The sequence below is a fragment of the Mesoplodon mirus genome, assembly GCF_964341445.2.
Source record: "Mesoplodon mirus genome assembly, chromosome: 10".
Lineage (NCBI taxonomy): Eukaryota > Metazoa > Chordata > Mammalia > Artiodactyla > Ziphiidae > Mesoplodon > Mesoplodon mirus.
Window position 1 is genome coordinate 12,522,878 of NC_138986.1, and position 8,136 is coordinate 12,531,013.

Genomic DNA, 8,136 nt, shown 5'->3' on the forward strand with positions numbered 1-8,136 from the left:
CCTGAAAATGGCATCAGGGAATGTGTGGCTGGGGAAGGAATTTAGTATTTAAAAACTAAAAGCTGGACTTCCCTGGTGGCGCAGTGGTTAAGAATCCGCCTGCCAATGCAGGGGACGTGGGTTCAAGCCCTGGTCCAGGAAGATCCCACATGCCACAGAGCAACTAAGCCCATAAGCCACAACTACTGAGCCTGTGCGCCAAAGCCTCCGAGCCACAACTACGGAGCCCGCGCACTGCAATGAAGAGTAGCCCCCACGGGCTTCCCTGGTGGCGCAGTGGTTGAGAGTCCTCCTGCCGATGCAGGGGACACGGGTTCGTGCCCTGGTCCTGGAGGATCCCACATGCCTCGGAGCGGCTGGGCCCGTGAGCCATGGCCGCTGGGCCTGCGTGTCTGGAGCCTGTGCTCCGCGACGGGAGAGGCCGCAGCAGTGAGAGGCCTGCGTACCACAAAAACAAAAAACAAAAAACAAAAAAAGAGTAGCCCCCACTCACCGCAACTAGAGAAAGCCCACGCAGCAACAAAGACCCAACATAGCCAAAAATAAAATAAAATTAATTAATTAATTAAAAAAAACTAAAAGCAGATTGACAAATAGACACAACAAAACAAAAAAAATTTCAACTCACTGACTAACATCTTAATACAGGTTGTGCTACTTAAAAAATTATCATTGCTTGTTGCTAAATCTGTTCAGAAGATTTTGATAATGTACTGTAGTATAGGCATTTTTTGCCCTCCTTTTCTTTTCTTTAACCTTAAACTTTAATGAAAATATAAAACCTTTTGTTCTGCAGTTTCCTAGTGCATTGCTAAATGGGAAACCATAACATCTCCTTATATCACAGTTACAGTATCCACGACTGTCTGACCCTTGTACTATGTTGTAATGCCTCTGAAATCAGGGCTGGATTTTATTTATTTTCGCATTTCCCCCTGGCTCTTAACTTGTCAAATAAATTATTAGGGGAAAAATCTTTCTCATCACTGCTTTTTCTCTTCCTGGAAGATGATTTACAAAAAGTAATAAGGTCACTTGTCAGCATATACCCTCCAAAAAGAAATAAAATTTAATTTGTGCCAATTAGTCATTTATTTCAATGGGAAAGAATAAAGGATGAAAAATCAGGACAGTGTCTCCAGATCCTTTTCTAGCTAAAAAAGTCACACAAGGATCTTTCTTGTTTGAATGTTTTAGTTTGCTGCTGCTATTAGAAGAACTCTTAAATCACTACTCCAGACGCAGTTATTGTGGGCAAGTCTTCAAGATTCACCAACCTTTTCTCTTCAAACTAAAGCAGATCAATAAAAGGGAGAGATGGAAGACACAGAGAAGGAGGCGCGCGCGCACACACACACACACACACACACACGTGCACACTAACAAATGGCTGCCTCTGTGACGACCCTGCAGGCTCATATGGTGTTTTATGGCCTTTATTGTCTTGCTCAGGACAGGGAGCTGATGGCCATACCACATGGTGACCTGTGCACACCCAGATGCAGCTGTGTGCTATTGTCGTCAAAGAAAGCAATACAGGGAAGCTCACACATGCCTAGTAATAAACGTAATTGTCACAGAGATGCATGGTAATTAAGCAGAAATGTTCAGCATTTTATATAAATTGCTATCATAATTATTATATTTTTACAAAAAACACAGGGTTTTGATTTTTTGCTTGGGTGTATTTGTAATCAGTCCAGAATATTCCCTGTAAAACCTACCATTCCTTTCTGTCATCCTCATCCCCAAATCCAGCTACATTTGCTCACAGAGTACCTGGGACCCCTTGCCCTCTGTGGCATCCCTCCTGTATCCCCAAGCCAACGTCCTGCCTGCGCACTCGGACCCTGGCCCAGCCTCCTCCATCCTCCCACACTGCTCACACCAGCGGGGTCCTTACACCATGCTCCCTGCCCCCAGAACCAAGGAGGTGAGTGCAAGGTCAGAGAGCTGTGGACTCCACAGTGGCTGAGCAAGAAGATAATAATCCAGTGTAAAAGGGTGAGTAAGAAGGTAACAATCGGACATAAAAGGGATGGGAGGCCGAAGTTCAGGGACAGTCATATAGGAATAAAAGGATCCACTGAGATTACGGGCTGACTCCCCAGAATCCTTGAATTGTGATCACATGTGCTGAAGGAGACGCGGCAGGAAGGAAGAGGAAGGAAGATGAGGGCCTGTCTCAAGCACCGTGTCAACCCTCCTCTCGGCATCACCTCCCACCCTGACCCGAAGCCACAGACTTCTAACCTGGCTCCCCTGCAGGACTCACAGGGGGTCTCTAACAGCCCCATCTACTATGGGGCATGCCTAGTGTGAATATTCTACATGGATGTGAAGTTTAGTAGGTTAATAATTATACCATGCCTATTGTGTTCGGAGCTATATAATTTTTTAAAAAATAAATTTATTTATTTTTGGCTGCATTGGGTCTTCGTTGCTGCGCGCGGGCTTTCTCTAGCTGCAGCGAGCGGGGGCTACTCTTCGTTGCGGTGCACGGGCTTCTCATTGTGGTGGCCTCTCGTTGCAGAGCACAGGCTCTAGGAGCACAGGCTTCAGCAATCGTGGCACGCACGCTCAGCAGTTGCGGCGCACGGGCTTAGTTGCTCCGCGGCATGCGGGATCCTCCCAGACCAGGGATCGAACCTGTGTCCCCTGCACTGGCAGGCGGACTCCCAACCACTGCGCCACCAGGGAAGTCCCCGGAGCTATATAATTTTAAAAGAGTGTTCTCATTTTACTCCAATAACCCTGTGTGGTAGGCATTATTATCATTCCCATTTAAAAAATAATTTTTAAATTTCAGCTTCATTGAGTTATAATTGACGTATAAAATTGTAAGATAAAGTGTATATCACGGTAATCTGATACGTGCATATATTGTGAAAGGATTCCCCCATTTGGTTAATGAACATGTCCATCACCTCACATATTTATCTTTTCTTCCCCCCTTGGTGAGAACACTTAATTTCTACTCTCTTAGCAAATTTCAGTTATACCCATTTTTAAACAAGTCAGTTGAGGCTCAGAAATGAGCTGTCCCATAGTTAGCCGGTGGTCAAGCCAGAACCCTGACTCATGAAGCAGGGAACTCAGAGGAGATGCTGTGAAGGTGAAGGCAAAGAAAATGGAAGATGGGGGCCCAAGAAGAGAGCTTCATGTCTCCCACTCCCCATTTTGTTGGGCTGGCCTCAGTTTACCTTCATCTTTGTGCAGTCAGTTAAGAACTGTCACAAGGGACTTCCCTGGTGGTGCAGTGGCTAAGACTCTGCACTCCCAATGCAGGGGGCCCGGGTTTGATCCCTAGTTGGGGAACTAGATCCCACATGCATGCCGCAACTAAGAGTTCTCATGCCACAACTAAGGATCCAGTGAGCCACAACTAAGGAGCCAGAGAACTGCAACTAAGACCCGGTGCAACCAAATAAATAAATAAATAAATAAATATTTTAAAAAGAGAGAGAACTGTCACAAAGGGGAATTGGGCCCTTGGAGGGTCTACTTTTTCATCTCAGCAAGAATTATTAGCTGCAATTTTGAAAAACTGAAAATAAAACTATCCTATTTTTGGAAATTGCTTCCTACAGTCTTCATTCTAGTCATATTATCACATTCTGTTTATAATGAATTTGAAGGGACCATAAAAATCCTTCAACTGTGCTGACATCTGGCATCAAATATTGCTTCTATGAGACATCTTAGGAAGCTTTTTTTCTCTTGGAATAGCTGAGTTCTGTTGTTTTAATGCCACCTATAAAATATTCTACCATAGAGTATTAAATATTGAACTGCTTCCCTGCTAATCCTACTCTTTTCTAATTTTAAGATAAGAAAAGAGGTTCATTTAATTTTTAAATGAGATTAAAAAAGTCTGTTGTTTTTATATGGCAAGATATTGTCGGCCCACTCTTAGCAGCTGGGGGGCAGTGGCTCTTATGGACTTTTGCTTTTTACTCTTGCCTTTTGAATTCCATGTTCAGATCATTTTTCTATGAGTAGAGACAGGTTTATGTTACTTATAATGTACCAGCAGATCTGTAAATGACCAAATCAGTGGTTCTCAAACTTTTTAGTCTTAGGATCTTTTACACTCTTAAAAATTATCAAACAACCCCAGAGAATTCTTATGTGGGTTTTTCTGGGGTATATCTACCAATGTTTACCCATAATAGAAATGAAAACTAAGAAAATTGTGAAATATTTATTTATAATTCATTTAAAATAGCAATAATAATCTTAGCAGAAGTAACATTTTTTTTAATGAAAAAATACCAAACCAAAAGAATTTTATGAGAATGGCATTGTTTTACATTTTTGCAAATGTCTTCAATATCTGCTTTAATAGAAGACAGCTGAATTCTCATATCTGTTTCTGCTTCAATCCGTTGCAATATCACACATCATGTAATTTCTGGAAAACTCTACTGCAAAAAAGGCAAATAACTTCGTTTTATTATGAAAATAATTGTTTTTAGAATAACATCTTTTTTTTTTTTTTTTTTTGTGGTACGCGGGCCTCTCACTGTTGTGGCCTCTCCCGTTGCAGAGCACAGGCTCCAGACGCGCAGGCTCAGCGGCCATGGCTCACGGGCCCAGCCGCTCTGCAGCGTATGGGATCTTCCCAAACCAGGGCATGAACCCGTGTCCCCTGCATTGGCAGGCGGACTCTCAACCACTGCGCTACCAGGGAAGCCCAACATCTTTTTTTAAATTAAGTTATTTTTGGCTGCGTTGGGTCTTCGTTGCTGCAGGTGGGCTTTCTGTAGTTGAGGTGAGCGGGGGCTACTCTTCATTGTGGTGCGTGGGCTTCTCATTACAGTGACTTCCTTTGCTGCGGAGCACAGGCTCTAGGTACACAGGCTTCAGTAGTTGTGGCACACAGGCTCAGTAGTTGTGGGGCACGGGCCTAGCTGCTCTGTGGCATGTGGGATCTTCCTGGACCAGGGCTGTAACCCGTGCCCCCTGCATTGGCAGGCGGATTCTTAACCACTGTGCCACCAGGGAAGTCCCTTGACCTGTTTCTTGCCCATTTTTTTTTAACCTGTAGATTGAAGTTATTGCTAGTATCTACCTCATAAGATTACTGTGAGTATTAAATGAGAAAGTAAAATAATATCGTTCTTGGCCCATAGAAGCGTGTGTTTTACTTATTATTGCTAATCATAATTACCATCACTTTATGAATCAGAGGCTTATTTTGAAAGTCACTAATCATTCTTTAATTTTCCTGTTACTGGGTGATTTGAAGTTTCATTAGACAACTATGGCAATGAAATTGCAATCATGATCTGCTCATTGAGGGGCTGTTAACAAGTCCAGATTAGTCTATCAAGTTTTGACTGCATCTTTTTATCCTTCTGCAGAATAATGTTTGTGCATAATCATACATCTTATGCCTCACAAATGTCCTTGGTCAAACTTAACCTGGGCCTGGCTCATAGGTCCATGTTTCCTTTACTCTACGGCAGAATCCCTAGCTCTAGGCCAGCCAGTCTGAACTGGCTTTTTGCCCTTTTTATGCTTGAACGTTCTTCATTCTGCCCTGTCGTTCTTATATTGGATTTGGAATCATCTATTTTTAGTAAACTTCTTATTTCTTGATTATTCTCTTAGCTAGGATAAATTTTTAAGTTCCGGCTCCTCTGGTTTTGATTCTGTGTATGTTCCTGCCCTGAATGCATTACTCACTTCCTACTTAACTTAATATCCATATGATTACTTACTGCATGCATCCCATCCCATCATTCGGGTTTGATCCTTGATGGTCACTTCACAAGTATCTGAGCTTCATCTGTTAATTCTTTTTTTTTTTTTTTGCAGTACACAGGCCTCTCACTGATGTGGCCTCTCCCACTGCAGAGCACAGGCTCTGGACGTGCAGGCTCAGTGGCCATGGCTCACGGGCCCAGCCACTCCGCGGCATGTGGGATCCTCCCGGACCGGGGCACGAACCCGCGTCCCCTGCCTCGGCAGGCGGACTCGCAACCACTGCACCACCAGGGAAGCCCCATTTACTAATTCTTGGTGCCTAACAAATCTAAACACTCCCATCTCAGTAATGTAAAGGTTTGTATGAGAAGTGGATTACGTGGCTTGATGAACAGTGGAGAACATAGAAATATCATTCTCTGATACATGTGAAATACATGGTGTACTCTAGCAGAGATGGGTCTGGTTGAGACAGCATTCTGTAATGGGTGCTGTTTATTAGATTTTGCCAGAATCTTGGTAGCAGTTGTTGTGAGTTCACCCAGCTCAGATATCTGTATAAAATAATAGCTATGAAATTATTAGGAAGACAGAAAGATTTATTGAGTAAGAAATGAGAAATGCATGCATTTTTCTATAGACCTATCCTAAATAAATTCTTATGGATTTATAGTAGGTTCAGATATCAATCTTTAAGTCCTTTTCAGTAAGGAGATGGTGGTAAACTTAAGGAGTATAGCTAAGAAAAGAGCCTCTATTTCAGTCTAGTTCAGTTTCTCAGCCTGGACACCACTGACATTTTGAGTGGATAATTCTATGTTGTCAGGGCCGTCCTGGGCATTGTCAGATGTTTAGCAGCTTCCCTGGCCCAACCTGCTAGATGCCAGTAGCATCCCCTTAGCCACAATGATCACAAATATCTCCAGACTTTGTGAAATGTCCTCTGGGGTTAAAAATCATCTCCTGTTGAGAACTGCTGGTCTAGTCTTTGTAAATTTATGACAGTATAGTCTAACTTGATTTTTCAGCAAAATGGGTACAAGAATATTGAACTTAATTTCTACCTTTAATTTTTTCATTTTGTGAAAATATTTTATTATTGTAGCTTTTTGTTTTCATTCTTTTATTTTTTTGTTTCCCTTACCAGAATATTAAATTATTATACTGCACATATTCTTGTGAAATTGTTTTATTGTTATTATGATTACTATTATTATTAATCATTATCTGTTTTCCCCAGTAGCTTCTAAGCACTGTATGGAAAAAAACTTTTTCTAGACCAGTGTATGTCCTTGTCTATATTAATGGCTATCAGTTGGTAGGTGCTTAATAAATATTGTGAGTGAATGAATGAATTCCTATGCTTGAATTGGGAGGCAGGATGTTCACGCAGGACTAGAAAAAGAGTCAGAAGGTCTGAGTGCACTGTGGGATTTTTGGCAAATCTTTTCATTTCACTGGCTTTCCATTTCCTCATAGGTAAAATGGTGACCCATGAAAGATCTTGTGTTAGTTTCCTAGGGCTCCTGTAACAAAGTACCAAGTACTGGGTGGCTTAAAACAGAAATTTATCTTTGCCCTTACGCTGGAAGTCTGAAATCAAAGTGTCCGCAGGGCCATGATCTCTCTCTGAAACCTGTAGGGGAGAATCCTTCCTTGCCTCTTCTCGCTTCTGATGTTTGTCAGTAATCCTTGGAGTTCCTTAGCTTCTAGATGCATCGCTCCAATCTCTACCTCCATTGTTACACGATGTTCTTCCTGGCATATGTCTCTGTCTCTGTGGCTCTTCTTACCTTATAAGGATTACCTCGTAAGGACACTACTTGTATTGAATTAGAACCCACCCTAATGACCTCATCTTAACTTGATTACATCTGCAAAGACCCTATTCCCAAATAAGGTCACATTCACAGGTAGCAGGGGTTAAGACTTCAACATATTTTTTTTAGAGGGGTGGGCACATTTCAACCCATAACAGATCCTATTTCATCTGAATGCTGCTATTATGGTCTTTGCCTTTGTCCATTGCTCTTAAATTATAGATCATAATTAATATTGAGAAAAGAATTAGAATCTGAATCCAGTTTCCTGGTTAGGTCCCTTGGAAAGAAATGGCCGAAATCTAACAGTGCTAGAGGAATCTCTCAGGGTTGGCTTTGTTTCACCGTCACCTACACCCTAATGTTGCTATCATGCAGACACCCAAGCTTCATCTCCACCCCCCTACACATAACCACACCTTAGAACTTGGGAGGGCACACTGGCAGCCTGTCCACACTTGGGAAGAGGGACTTGAGGAAGAGATTTGCACGGTCACTGACAGCAGACTTGGGTATATTAGGGCAGTATTATTTTCCTAAACTAAGGGCTGTTATAACAAAGTACCACAAGTGGGTGGTTTCAACAACAGAAATTTATTGCCTC